This window comes from Dreissena polymorpha, chromosome 2 (genome assembly GCF_020536995.1).
Source record: "Dreissena polymorpha isolate Duluth1 chromosome 2, UMN_Dpol_1.0, whole genome shotgun sequence".
Lineage (NCBI taxonomy): Eukaryota > Metazoa > Mollusca > Bivalvia > Myida > Dreissenidae > Dreissena > Dreissena polymorpha.
In genome coordinates this window covers 83,714,328-83,730,556 of record NC_068356.1, presented here as the reverse complement: position 1 = coordinate 83,730,556, position 16,229 = coordinate 83,714,328, and the positions used below count along the sequence as shown (strand labels likewise).

At 35.9% G+C, this 16,229-nt stretch overlaps 1 protein-coding gene across 2 annotated transcripts in view; it reads left to right on the top strand.

Annotated features, from left to right (window-relative positions):
* Nucleotides 1-7,470: 7,470 nt before the first annotated feature.
* Nucleotides 7,471-16,229, top strand: part of LOC127867859 (uncharacterized) — a 47,258-nt gene continuing 38,499 nt past the window's right edge. For both annotated transcript variants that reach the window (XM_052409352.1, XM_052409353.1), the window contains exon 1: nucleotides 7,471-7,898. The gene's annotated coding sequence lies outside the window, so the exon portion shown is untranslated. The remainder of the gene's footprint in view (nucleotides 7,899-16,229) is intronic.

The window sequence follows — 16,229 nt, the reverse complement described above, 5'->3', positions numbered from 1 at the left end:
GACTGGTCATAATACGACAATTTCCTTTATAACTACCTATGGAACGCCATTACTGACTGCATATGACTGTTGTCGTTGTTTGCAGTACATTAATCATTATTTTCAGTGGAATATTCATTATGCTTTGTGCAATTTTCTTTACGTTCGGTACAGTCGTCATTGTATGCAGTAGTTAAAGCATTACGCGAAGTAGTAACAACATTATGTTCTGTCCAAACTTCTTGACGTTCTGTACATTCAACATTGTGTGTAGTAGTTTTATCATTATGCGCTGTGCAAACGTCTTTACGTTCGGTACATTGGTCATTACGTGCAGCAGTTACACCATTATGTGCAGTAGTAAGAACATTACGTGCTGTGCAAACTTCTTTCCGTTCGGTACATTCGTCATGACTCATTATGTGTAGTAGTTTTATCATTATTCGCTGTGCAAACGTCTTTACGTTCGGTACATTCGTCATTACGTGCAGCAGTTACATCATTATGTGGAGTAGTAACAACATTACGTGCTGTGAAAACTTCTTTCCGTTCGGTACATTCGTCATTATGTGTAGTAGTTATTTCATTATGCGCTGTGCAAACGTCTTTACGTTCGGTACATTCGTCATTACGTGCAGCAGTTACATCATTATGTGCAGTAGTAACAACATTACGTGCTGTGCAAACTTCTTTCCGTTCGGTACATTCGTCACGAATGTACCGAACGTAAAAACGTTTGCACAGCGCATAATGATAAAACTACTACACATAATGACGAATGTACCGAACGGAAAGAAGTTTGCACAGCACGTAATGTTGTTACTACTTCACATAATGATGTAACTGCTGCACGTAATGACGAATGTACCGAACGTAAAGACGTTTGCACAGCGCATAATGAAATAACTACTAGACATAATGACGAATGTACCGAACGGAAAGAAGTTTGCACAGCACGTAATGTTGTTACTACTCCACATAATGATGTAACTGCTGCACGTAATGACGAATGTACCGAACGTAAAGACGTTTGCACAGCGAATAATGATAAAACTACTACACGTAATGAGTCATGACGAATGTACCGAACGGAAAGAAGTTTGCACAGCACGTAATGTTCTTACTACTGCACATAATGGTGTAACTGCTGCACGTAATGACCAATGTACCGAACGTAAAGACGTTTGCACAGCGCATAATGATAAAACTACTACACATAATGTTGAATGTACAGAACGTCAAGAAGTTTGGACAGAACATAATGTTGTTACTACTTCGCGTAATGCTTTAACTACTGCATACAATGACGACTGTACCGAACGTAAAGAAAATTGCACAAAGCATAATGAATATTCCACTGAAAATAATGATTAATGTACTGCAAACAACGACAACAGTCATATGCAGTCAGTAATGGCGTTCCATAACTACCGTATTTTCAGTACACGTCTCTGATAAACGCGATTACAAGTCACGATATAATTGAGCGACAGACGATACATGGTAATGTACATAATCAGCGGCCAGCGGACCGTAATTAATTGTACGCCTATTTTAAACCAACACGTGACGATCCTAGTTTAAGTACAGACGACCGTCTTTTGTGAACATTCAGGTTTCAATACCGCCTTTTCCCGGTTCACTCTAACGTAAACTCACATTTAAGGAGCATTAAAGGGGCATTTTTACAGATTTTGGCATGAATTGCAGTTTGTCTTTAAATGCCTTATATTGATAAATGTAAACATTGTATCAAAAACGCTGCAGTAAAAATTCAAGAATACTCTTAAAAAAGAAAAACAACAACCTCAACACGACTTGAACCACTGACCCATGGAGTCCTGGAGTAAAAGTCTACCCACATAGACAACTCGGCCATCCGTGCTCATGCAATGATTGATGTATTTTACACTTAATAAAAGATTAAAAAATAAAAAAAAGGAAAAACAATTATATTTTTTTTGGCGGGGGGAGGGGTGAGAGGGGGTATAATGTGGGGTGTGGTCATTTATTAGACGATCTTTCAAAAAATAAAAAAAAGGAAAAAAATGGGGGGGGGGGTAGGGGGGAGTAGGGGCGGTGAGAGGGGGTATAATGTGGGGTGGGGTAATTTATTAGATGATGTTAACAAAAATTATTTTATTTTTTTGGATGGGGGGAGAATGGAGGGGGGGGGGATAGAGGGTTGGAAGGGGGGTATAATGTGGGGTGTGGTTATTTATTAGATGATGTTTAAAAAAATGGGGGGGGTTGGGGGGAGGGATTCTGGGTAGGGGCCTGGGGTTTTGTTTGGGTGGAATCCATTGTGGAATTCAGGTAAGTGTTGTTTTGTCAAAGTAATAATAAAATGTGATCATAAATAAAGAAGCTATTAAATGGCAATTTAAACAAAATGTTCAATTATCTAAGTGTAAAAGGGGCCATAATTATGTCAAAATGCTTGATACAGTGGTCTGCTCTTGTTTATAGGTTGGGATCATGTTGGTAAACAAGTATGCAAAATATAAAAGCAATATGTCAACGGATATAGGACATATTTGGGGTAGTACGCAAAGTTTAGCATAGATTTATCAATAATATGCATATTATAAGTATAAAAGGGGCAATTATTATGTCAAAATGCTTGATACAGTTGTATGCTCTTGTTTATAGGTTGGGATCATGATGGTAAACAAGTATGCAAAATATGAAAGCAATATGTCAAGAGACAATTAAAATAAATCGTGTAGTACGCAAACTTTAACATTTGCTGCATATTCTAAGTGGAAAAGGGGCCATAATTATGACAAAATGCTTGATAGAGTTGTCTGCTCTTGTGTATAGGTTGGGGTCATGTTGGTAAACAAGTATGCCAAATATAAAAGCAATATGTCAAAGGATATAGGAAATATTTGGGGTAGTACGCAAATTAATAATTCTGTCAAAATGCTTGATACAGTCGTATGCTCTTGTTTATAGGTTGGGGTCATGATGGTAAACAAGTATGCAAAATATGAAAGCAATCTGTCAAGGGACATTGAAAATATTTGGGGTAGTACGCAAACTTTAACATTTGCTGCATATTCTAAGTGGAAAAGGGGCCATAATTATGACAAAATGCTTGATTGAGTTGTCTGCTCTTGTTTATAGGTTGGGGTCATGTTAGTAAACAAGTATGCAAAGTATGAAAGCAATATGTCAAGGGACAATGAAAATAATTGGGTTAGTACGAACACTTTAACATTTGCACGGAAACGGAAACGCCGACGCCGGGGTGAGTAGGATAGCTTTACTATATATATTTCATATATAATAGTCGAGCTTATAAGCAATCCTCGTAGTTTTAAAAAATATAACGACAACAACAGAACTCTCCAAATAATTCAATCATTTCGCGTTGCAACGCTTTATAATTTCCAGGTTTTTATATCGTCATAAGATGCATATATAATGGCTATTTTAGAGGATGGTAAATGTTCAGTATTGCTGTTTCCTCACAAATATCATAAATAAAACGAAAATTTTCGAATCTGAAACAACTTTTTTTTATTTTTTTCATTTTACCAAAACGTGAAAAGGCCCCTTTAAACGAATCATTTTACAGGTTCATCAATCGTTACTTCTCGGTTGATCCCGGAACAAGACGAGATTAACCGCCTGCCGGAGGCGACTGGTGTGATCGCTCTGTACATTTTGTACGTGGCAATAAAAGTTGGTCATAATGGATACGAGCGGACCGAGTTCGCAAGATCAATTAAATAACTGTCGACGTGGTTTTCATCGGCCTGTAGAGGTCATTTGGGTTACTAATCCGAACAGTTTTCGTATACCAAGTTCGTCTGCTTGATTGTACTCGATATTCGTTCCATCTTCATTCATTACCTTTGACCGAAAAAAACGATAGTGTGAAATCTCGACTGGGTAAACCAAAATACAGTAGATGTACATCAATATGTGATGTAGGTCACCTTGGGAATGTATGTTGTCCTCTTTTCTTGAACGAGAACGGACAGCACCGCTCTTTTTTTTATAGACATTGGTACTTAAGAGCAATTACTGTCACTATAATTCATTCGTTTGAAGCGAAAATAATCAACGGATGTTTAAAATAGCTGATTAAAAAAGTAAGCTACATTGAGCTACGGTCGGATGCCTTTTAGCGTATTTTCCGTACCCGGGGTACATTTTAGTATACTTACGATTACCCGAGGTACATATTAGTATACTAATTACTAACGAGTACCTGTGGTATCTTTTAGTAAACTAACGTTAGTAAACTAACGTACATTCTAGTATAATAACGAGTACCCGTTTTATTATACTATACTAACGAGTACCCGGGTTCATTTTAGTATACTAACGAGAACCCGGGGTACATTTTAGTATACTAACGAGTACTCGGGGTACTTTTAAGCCGTATCTGAGCCTATTACGACCAATTAAGCCTACAGTATGTTGAAGTAGATCTATCTGTTTGTATGAAAAAGGAAACTGGGCAATAAGTCTTATACTGCTAACTCTTTTTTTCCTATATTATACTACACTCTACTACTGCTGCTGCTGCTACTACCTCTACGACTGCTGCTGCTACTATCTCTACGACTGCTGCTGTTGGTACTACGACTGCTACTGCAACTGCTGCTGTTGCCTTTGTTTTTGCTGCTGCTTCTGATGCTTCTTCCAATACTCATACAACTGCTATCTATGTATGGGCATGTATTCCGAAGTTAGTGAGGTCCTTCCGCGTATGAGGCTACATTATGGGTGGACCAGGAGTGTGCCCCCGCACTCATATAACTCACTTACTAGACTCACGAACGATAGGACGGATTATGAATTTTAGCTGTAATTCCCAACTGTTTAATTATAACCGTAAGATTTTCATTCGTTGGTGTAGTCTTGTACGTATTGTGTGTGTGTGTGGGGGGGGGGGGGGGGGGGTAGGAGAAAACCCCACCTGTCCGGTAGCGTGACTACCAACCAGACTCACGTGCCTCCGGAAACAAGGATTGAATGCTGGTCGCTTAGGTGAGGAGAGCGTGACTTAACCACTGCGTAAACCGGACAGCTATCAACTTTATATTATAGACCTGTCATGCTTGAGGAGAGATCACTCGCAATGTACTAAAAATTGAACTAAAATGACCTTCAATAGCTTATCAAAATTAACAAATAAAGATGACATAACACTATTTCGGTACATTCACAAATATTGCTTGACCTCATATCGGTGCGTTAGCCAGGACAACTTATATGCTGTGATGAAAGATCCCGGAGTACTGCACAAAATTCAAGAGGGAATAGTTCTGCAAATACGTTTGGTAACGAGTTTCAATTTTGTCGTTTATTCATATCAGCCTCGCTCTGGCAAACGATGCTTAAAACATGCGCGGAAAGTGTCACCCCAGATTAGCCTGTGCAGTCAGTACAGGTTAACCAGTGACAATATTTTACGTGTTTTATGGTAGTTTTCGTTTAACAATGTCTATTTTTAGCGAAAATCCAATAAGGCGGATAGGCGTTTTCGAGTGCGGCAAAATTTAATTTTGTTCATGCACATGTTTCACGATATAAATGACAATGTAAATATCAGTCAATCGAGTATTCTTGCACTTATTTAACTCTAGTCAAATACGAAAACTAATGTCTTCCTAGAAACGGTACTTAATAAAGGTGGCTGTCATGTATTATTTCCGAGCTGTATCACTACACGACCGAGCTGTGATAAAACGGTCAACATGACCATGTATGATTTCGAATATAGGACTTGGACAATACCAATTTTAGCGATTATCACTGCGAAAAATATAAATTTATCCAAAACGAGGCTTACGATGTTTGAAACAGATATGTATGTAACCATTATTTGTTAATATTTTAACATGAGATCGTGCATTAATTTATCATTTTGTTGTTGATTTCGTTATTAACTGTTATAATAAAATCTGTACTTGTATGGGATAGACAATAGTGCGTGTCCGTTCGCAGGGGGAGAGTAGATTTCGGTCAGGGCAAGCGAATTTCAATTCTTCAAAATTTGGAAGTTCTTATCTTGCTTTTGAAAAAGCTTGTAACAGTTTATCCGCAGTCTATTAATTGTATCCGCAGTCTATTAATTTATTTTTAAAAGCGCAACGATTCAGGCCCACAAAACGGGTACAATTCTTTGAGTTACAATGCTTTAAGTTATGATGACAATGTTATACTATTGTATGTTGTTTTTTTTTTCTAAAAATAAGTATTACACAATTAGTAACTTTCTCTTTTGCCGGATTACCAAAGTACTAGAGATAGTTGTTGCCCGTCTTGGCAACCTACTATAAATACTAAATATTTACTACATATCTCTGCTGTAAAGTTTACGCATATTTTAATGTTTTCAGAGAACACGTTTATTTCATACGACATGAGCGTATGACCGAATGCCGCTTCATTTATTAAAATGAAAGTTAAATGTAATGTTTGTTTCTTTTTGCAAAATGTAGGGCATGCTTACTTTCCAAAACTAACATGTTTCATTGACAGAACGAATATGACGCGAATTAAAACCTTATAAGGTGAGAAGTTCAAAATTAAAAAAAAAGCGCGTATACTCTGTATTTTTCATTAGTGTTTATATTTGTTCGTACAGTGTCCAAAATTGAGAAGAATGTCACTTTAAAATGTTAATTTTATTTGGACAAAAGCATCAAGGTTAATATGATAAAGGTAGGTACAAAATATACTTGTCGAAAATTGTCGATAATACATGCGGAATGAATAATACCAGTACCCGTTATATTGTGTATGAACATGCAGTGCAAATATGTTTAAATTTTGAACGTTTTTGTGAACATGCAGTGCAAATATGTTTAAATTTTGAACGTTTTTGCCACCAGTTGTTTTTCTTTCTGGATTCGCAAAAAGTTACGGGGCGCGTACGTAAGATTGTTTCATATTTGTATTGCCTTAAATATCGGAACTTATTACAATTATGTTATGAGAGCATGTTTAACATGCGCGGAAATAGTTTGTTATTTTGGTAATCCTTATTAATAGAATAAACGAACGAATAAAGGACTCGCATACAGATGGGTAAAAAGTAATAAAATAAGCACATACATTCATGCATATATTAATAGATATACTTTGCACCAGATTATTATACCTCGTATCTCTCGACTCAGTTAATTGACTGCGTACCCCGGGCTGCGTACCCCCCCCCCCCCCTCCCCCCCATAATATGACCTCTACCCCCATAATATGACCTCCAATAAATCAAGATCTACAACATACATTTCTAATAATTTGTCTTGCGCCCGACAAAAGAATTAGCGTAGTCAATCTACCTGAAGTTCAATGCAATTTCCCATGCGTAAATTTTACCGCTTCGGGCAAGTATTTTTCCTTCTAAACTTTAAACAACGTGCCAAGCGTCCTAGATATGGGTCATATTGTAACCCTCGTGCACTCTGCTGACGCGGTGTCTATTGAATACACAGTGCGTGACGTAGACTGTCCAATACACACGTACCAAAATATATCGGTGATTGCAGACGAATCGCGCTTCGCTCCGCGAGAATGTACTTTAATGTGTTGTCAAGACAACATGCTATTTTTAGCACTTTAATCTGCACTTTGACATAGAATGGCATGTAACGAGATGTAATGTGAGCGTTGGTTAATGTATGTCGGGATTAAAAAACACAACGCCAACAGCATAAATTTCAAGCTACTACGTGTTCGTGGTTGACTAAACACATGTGCATTTTAAGTTTAACATTAAGCCCACACCACGTGGTTTAACGACTGGATGGTAGCATATGGTTGACTAACATAATGTGCGTTTATATGTGTGATATTATATTTTCAAAAGGACAGAAATTTAATTGATTATCGACCGTTGATTGAAAACGTGGTCGTTTGTGACTACTTTACAGGGATATAAACGACGTGCACAGGTAATGTAGATTCTAAACAGTACTGAAGTATATCATTATGGTTTATATTGTTTATTAAGGTTGTCGATAACGAATATCGATACGTATATTTTAAATATCACTTATTTACTTAACCTCGTCTGTTTACAAATAAGACTCGTTTTTACTAATTAGTGAACGTTGATATGTTTGATGATGACTAATCATTATGTCATGTGCATAGTTTAAGAAAACAAGTTCCTTGTTTATTACATACCTGTTTTAATATATGGGCCGTGCTCTGTGATAAAGGGGTTTAATGTATGTGCGTAAATTGTCGTCCCAGATTAGCAAGCCTGTGCAGACGCACAGGCTAATCAGGGATGACACTTTCCGCTTTTATATTTTTCGTTTCTATAAAGTCCCTTCTAAGCAAAAATCCAGTTTAGGCGGAAAGTGCAGGCGGACTTCACGGGCCAATCTGGGATGACAATTTAAGCAAAAGCATTAAACCCCCTTTTGGCAGAGCGCGACACATATACTTCATGATAGGCAGGGGCGTACCTAGGCATACGGCAGTACGTCTACTCCATGCGTATAATTCAGTTGCAAACTTAAAAAAAAAGTAATCCAAAAATGCAATAAAAAGTGAGGGCTGAGGGGGGTCAGGGGTATAATTATTTCAACAAGCAAACAAGACGTCCACTTTTAGAAAATTACAGTGGGTACAAAACACAAAATTACACCTTTTGCAAAGAAATTTCCAAATTTTTTTAGGGGAGGACACCATACTCCTGCTAGCAATAGAGTTGAACACCCTCACACACCTATGCAACTACAGATCCATTCTCCCTCGCAATAAGGCTTCTTGGATTTTCAAGCATTCGCACACTTAAACTTAGCAAATAAATTATGGTCGAAAGTAGTTTTGCTGTTGACAATATTTTATGAAATATTTCCTTTTATCGGTCTTTTTCAAGCAAGAAATTGATGAATAAAATTGCCAAAACATGGCTGAAAGATAACACCAAAACGCACCATCTACAATGAATTGTCGCGTAATCGTTCATAGTTCATGGACGACACATAATTACTAGCAATGTTCATTACTCTTAAATTACCAGTGTGTAGCTTATCATTCGATATCTCGTCATGCGCATAATGCCAAGATGACGAGTTTTGCATTAACTACCATTTTCTCGTGCCGCGCATGGGACAAGTCGGTCCCTCTCTATTTATGTTAATTTCTCTGCATAATATAGGATAAAATATTCAACAACACCATATATCAGTTTCAAGTCCAATTTAATGTCTAGCATACTTAATATTTTCAGTTATACAAATACGTTGTGATTGCTACATGATCGTGTCTTTCTCGATCCGTACGTCTCCAAGTCTAAACGCTAACTGTCCTGTTTCCCTCTAACATCTGGCCCGTGAAACTCAGTTATGAATCCCATTGGTCAGTGTTCTATACGTGCTTGTTCCTGATTGGCTGAATTTCAACCTACTGGAGAAGTCACTATTCAAGTATGCACACGTTAATGAGCGTTGTGGTACAAATAATAAATAATGCAAATACAGCCTAAGGCTTGTGTCAACAGCATTGTAACCCCTTTGTTGTTAAACACACACCAGATCCAAATATTTAATCTTTTGACCGTCATGCATACTCGCTACTGATATACTTGTCAATATTTCGTACATAAAGAAAACCCAAATATTTCACCCAATTTCTCATCATTATTTGACAGAATTTTCCTAAATTTTTTATTGTGCGTATAGCTGAAATAACCTCAGGAACGCCCCTGATAGGTTTGCATGTTTTTATGATTATTTTCTGCGGATATGTATTATGAGATATAACTAGTCTATTCTCGAGTGATATATCAGCACAAGCATGTCCACAACATAACCAAATATGCCAATAGATTATGGATGGTGATGGTTTGGTTGTACTGTACTTTGGCAGATGTTGATGTTGTTGATGGTGTTGATTAAGATGACAGAAAAACTAAAGAGGACACACTGCTACTGGCACAGTTTTAATATATGCTGCACACATATTGTGATAGTGATAGTAATTGTGTACATGAACTCTGCATCTCTACTATTATTTCATAATTATCAATGGGGCAAAAATAGCAAGTACACTACTATAATTTATTGAACATGAAATGATACATGATATTGTTTGTTAATGTTTTCAATATTTTCAAATCTGATTGAAAATCTCCATTTAAATTTAATATATTGATTCAATGCACCAATCATATATTTGACATACTTGTATATTAACATATTTATGCTTGAAAATCTCTATTTACTCTTAATATTTTGATTCCATTCATCAATCGTTCTTTATTATAATTTCCCATCATGATCTGAGTATGTACTGATTCTGTATACTTTCATTCGAACGGCATGCTTACAACACTTTGCATGTAATAAAATCAAAAAGTATAACAACGGTACTTGCTACAAATCTGAAACTGTCATGCAGAATGCTCATCCCTCCATTTTTATTAGTAACCAAATCAACATGAAGTTTCGCATTTGCAATCTTTTGTGATTAAGAATTTTGAAATAAGTGGAGTTAGGTTGGTTTGTTAGCGCACTCCAGTGTGGGTTTTATACCATCAACGGTTAATTTATTTATAACGCATGGATGTAGATTAATAAATGCTTGTGATTTTCGTTGTTATTTAATTAAAACAACATTATTATGCGCCCCACCACTATAGTGGGGGACATATTGTTTTTGTCCGGTCTGTTGGTTTGTTGGTTTGTGTGTTTGTTTGCTCCAACATTAACATTTGCCATAACTTTTGCACTCATGGAGCTACACATTTTGAGTGGTGAAAAGTCAAGGTCAAGGTCATCCTTCAAGGTTAAAGGTCAAATATATGTGTCAAAATCACTCATTTAATGTACACTTTTGCAATATTGAAGATAGCAACTTGATATTTGGCATGCATGTGTATCTCATGGAGCTGCACATTTTGACTGGTGAAAGGTCAAGGTCATCCTTTATGGACAAAGGTCAAATATATGTGGACATTTTTTTTTTAATAGTATTTTATTTATGTAACAAATAAATAATAGATAATTATCGCTTTATACTTTGATCGAAGTTAATCAAAATAAAGCCTAGTTATGATCTTTGTTAAATAACGTTTTTCCAATACTTGTGAAAAGTGATTCGTGAACGGACCTATAATTTTTCCTTCTCACCCCTCTTTACACCTACTTAATGAGGTATTCGATATCTAAATGTGGGACAATCTGGAGGACACCACTTCTTTTATTTCAGGCTGAACACACAGCTACATGTATTGTTTCTCAGGTAGAAAATTTGTTAAGCACATACATGTACATGTACCAGTACAACAGATTTCATGCTTATTCCTCTATGGCATTGTTACAACTTTAATGATTATAATCAATTAATTCATTTAAGATACATGGACTTGATACATAAATATTCAGTGACTGTTGTCATTTCATCGTTTTTGTGTCATAATCACGAATTAATTCGGTGACTATTTATGTGTGCATAAAAATGCTCATTGAAATAGGTTTTATTAGAACTTCATACAAATCTGTAAACACACACAACATTCACGCCCTTCAATCTTCTGTGAATAAATGAAGATTTTATTTTACTTCTTTCATCATTGAATGAGAAAACTTTGTTTAATTTCATGTCCCCAGGCTAGGGAAAATATAAAAAATAGGATTAGCATATAATATAAATGATTGATACAACACTGTATTATGTGAATTGGGAATAAGACATCAATTTGGGAATAAATTGTGTTTTATCAAAAGTGCATAATATGCATTTTTATATGTTGTATTTATCTTGTTTGACAAATTATAATTAAAACAGATACTTGCATATATAATAGCATCATTTAAATTGATTTTACTTCAAACTGGATTTTTTATTAATTTAAAAAAAAAAATCCTCATGAAATGAAACTGTGTCCATGCCGCACACGGACACGGTTTAAAAATACACTTAAAATGATTAAAATACAATAACTGTTAATGAAAAAGTTATGGAAAATTGCTTATTAAGCTTAAATTATAGATTATATATTACAAAAACAAATGTAGATCATGAAATGAATAGTTTTGTTTTAGAAAATCACCAAAATGATGTCCATTCCCAGTTTGATGTCTTATTCCCAATTCACATAATACAGTGTTGATACCTAGTTACAGGAAATACTGACAATTTACAATAAAAATTAGAATAAACTTAAAAAACTAGGAGGAATTACTTGGGCAGACATTCACAAAGGTATTTTAAGTCCACAGGACATCTTGTGGACTTTTTTAACTTGCAAGACTGTACTGGGATACAAATAGGACCGAAACATCAATTCATGGCCTAAAATTTATTGACATACAGATAATTGAAAAAAATGATATGGAAAATGAAAATGAACAACACAACCGTGACCAATGAAAATGTCTATGAAAACATTTGTTTCATTTAAGCAATTTGCATAACAATAAACATTTTTAGAATGTTTGATGAAGAAATTACATTTTTAACTAGAAATGGCGCGGCAGAAGCCGACGCGTATCCCCACGCTGCATGTTTGACCCAGGGGGGCCGCAGGGTTGGTAATTGGGCCCTGCATAGTTGAGATTGACCGTATTGTCATAAGAGATGTTCATTATCAATTTGAAGTAAATCAGTGTAGAAATGAAGAAGTTATGGTAAAAGGCAATTTTTGGTGGGCGTGGTCTATGTGGGCGGGCATGCCCCTGGGTTGGTAATGGGGCAATGCATAGTCGAGATTGACCGTATTGTCATAAGAGATGTTCAGTATCAATTTGAAGTAAATCGGTGTAGTAATGAAGTTATAGTAAAAGGCAATGTTGGGTGGGCGTGGCCTATGTGGGGGGATGCCCCGGGGTTGGTAATGAGGCCTGGTGCATAGTTGAGATTGACCTTATTGTCATAAGAGTTGTTCAGTATCAATTTGAAGAAAATCTGTGTAGAAATGAAGAAGTTTTAGTAAAAGGCAATTTTGGGTGGGCGTGGTCTATGTGGGCGGGGTCGCCCCAGGGTTGGTAATGGGGCCATGCATAGTTGAGATCGACTGTATTGTCATAAGAGATGTTCAATATCAATTTGAAGTAAATCGGTTTAGAAATGAAGAAGTTAATGTAAAATAACATTAAAAAAATGAGTGAAAATCTCTGACCCGGCCACACCCCAACCCCCATAAGTTTTGACCCAGGGGTCAGATCAAAATTCCAAATAGTGCAGGGTCACACATATGCCCATAGCTTCCATGTGTGTAAGTTTCAAGGTTCTAGTGTTTATTATAGTGTAGGAGGAGATAGTGGCCAGGACAGACAGACAGACAGCGGAGATAACCACAATATCCCCACGCATAATGTTTATTTTGCAATGATAGATTAATTAATTTTAAAATGAAATGGATTTTACCAACCACAGTCTAACTGGCTGATAGATTAATTAATTTTAAAATGAAATGGATTTTACCAACCACAGTCTAACTGGCTATCTTTTCTGGTGATGTAAAAATCTCCAAGTGATATTCTTAGAACCAATTAAATATTGCACCTTGTTTCTAAGCGGTATCACACCGAGTTATGCCATGATATAAATTATAAAGCAAATATTAGTACGAAATCAACACTTATCACTTTCTGAATAATATGGCTGGAAAGTGAGCAAAATTTTAAAATGTAACAAAAATAATAAAATCGCAAAAAATACCTGTTTCGGCACGGACTTTGCCATCTTGATCGTCACATGACTACCACCTCTGAGAGTACTGGTGTTTATATTGCTGTTTAAAATTACTTGTATTAACTTATAAAAAAATCACAAAGCTTTCTGCACTTTTAATAAACATTTTTTACGGGTTTTAATAAAGTTGTCATTTTATTGCATTTAGTATTGGTATACATTGTGAACATCATAATAATAAATTAAAACTCTATAAATGGTAATTGTTTGGCTAAGTGTGGTCCGGTAAAATTTAAAAGTTATCAGACCTCATGTCCGGTAAGAATTTTTTGTCTTTCGCATGGGTTGGTATAATTCATGTGCAAGAAAGTGGTGTTCCAGATTAACCTGTGCTATCTGCACTGGCTAATCTTGGACCTTACTTCTCCCCTTAACCCTTTGCATGCTGGGAAATTTGTTGTCTGCTACTCACTTCTCCCCTTAACCCTTTGCATGCTGGGAAATTTGTTGTCTGCTACTCACTTCTCCCCTTAACCCTTTGCATGCTGGGAAATTTGTTGTCTGCTAAAATGTCTTCTGCTGAATTTCTGAAATTAGCATTTTCTTTCATTTTTTCAAAGAATACTATCAGAATAGCAAACAGTTTGGATCCTGATGAGACGCCACGTTCTGTGGCGTCTCATCTGGATTCAAACTGTTTGCAAAGGCCTTTTAAATTCGGTTCCAGCACTCAAAGGGTTAACTGCACTTTGCAAAGAAGGTAAGTCCATTAAAGGAATCAGGGTTTTTTTTGGCCCGATTTTATAGCCGAAATTCGGCTATGTTCCCAATCCCAAAAAGTATACTTTTTTCCCAAAATGTGGCAAAAAATTGGGAATTTTTTATATATTTTTTTTGTGAAAGAAGTCTTATGTATTTTATCTCAATTTTAATTAAATTACATCTAACAAATTATTATATGATTTTGTTCTTTTAATTTGAATGATTATAAAGGGTTATATCAAATTTAGTATTTCCCTAATCAGTGGACTTTTCGTGTGGAAGAAAAGGCTAATGAATTTATTTTCCCAATTTCATGAAAATGCCGATAAAATTCCCAATTCCAAAGCCATGGGCTATCTTCCCAAAAAGTGGGAAAAAAAACCTGGGAATAATACCATTAAAGTGTAGATCCATGATAACTGCATAAGCTAATCTGAAAAGCCACTTTACGCACATTTATGAAAGCCCTCTTTTCCCAGAGCTCATTTATAATGGTTACTAAGTTTAATTTTATGCGTTTAACAATGTTTGTGTAATCAAAAACTTAATAAATCAATATTTTCTCAACAGCAACCTTGAGAATGGCACTGCAGCTGGGTCATGATTGCTACCCGAATTCTCTATTTCTGTTCAGTGATTTTAAGATTTAACACTCAGTGCAGTGCAAATCTTTAAACCATGCTCAGATCAATATCTCATTACATCAGTGGGTTTCCATAGAAACTGAAACTGTTCCCTATGATTATGATTGTGGTTAAAATTGAAATAATGTGTGAAATTTTGTTTTGACTTGTGCTATTATGGGTGTTTGTAAGAGAAAACAAAGTTGATTCAAGAAGCATTATCAGCAAGCTTGAAATCTTCATGCTCTGTTTCTGTTATTGTTATGGCTAATTCTCTGTGATGTCAAACTGCTTTGTAGTCATACTATAAATTGGAGATATATTTAATATTCATATAAACATGCCTGAAAGAAATCTTTTTAATGAGGCTTTCAACTAAATTCACAATCTTACTTAAAAGATTGAGAAAGGAAAGATTGCAGAAGGGCGGATGGGTATGCATGCCTCAGGTGAATGGGTATGCATGCCTCATGCTGTCAACAGGTGGTTCCGGATGAACAAGCTTTGTTTACATTCAGTGATTGACCAATCTTGATGAAACTTTAGATGCAGCAGGCTTGCATGGAGATCTAGTTTGGGTTATATTAGGGACATGTTGGGTAAAAGGCAAGGTCACTGTTACTGAACTGAAAAAATGTTTCAGCTTTTATATGTTCACTTAATAGGATGGGAATATAATTTTTTGCACTGTTATTTTGTGTGTGGGTAGATAACATCAAGACCTAACTTGGGTTTACATTTAGGGCCAGTTAGATGTAGGTCAGATGTAAAACAAACAAAAAAAACGGCGCACATGTTTTTAGTCAATTATTATGGTTTCATTCATAAAACTTAAAAAAAAACTTAAGGCTATAGCAAACTTTCATGGTGACCTCGCGAGAGTGTTTATATATTTTGGACCAGCTCAAGTGAGATCAAGGTCACTGTTAATTAAAATACATGAGGACATGTGTCCAGAAGGCACAGAAGCATCCACATTCCATTTTTAATCTCAAAACTCTACTTGTGTCACAAACAAGTTGATTATGGCCAAATGTGAATTTCAATTTTAAATTGTTACCTTGACCTTTGAAGTAATTACTGGGTGATACACGCAATGTTCACTAAATTTTGTCATGTGGTAATTTGTGGTAAGTTATTCTGTATTGCATGATTAATGACAAAGTTACAGCTCAGACAAGTTGTTTATGGCCAAATATGACCTTAATGACCTACAAGTGTGATCTTGACCTCTGAGGTAAGAAGACT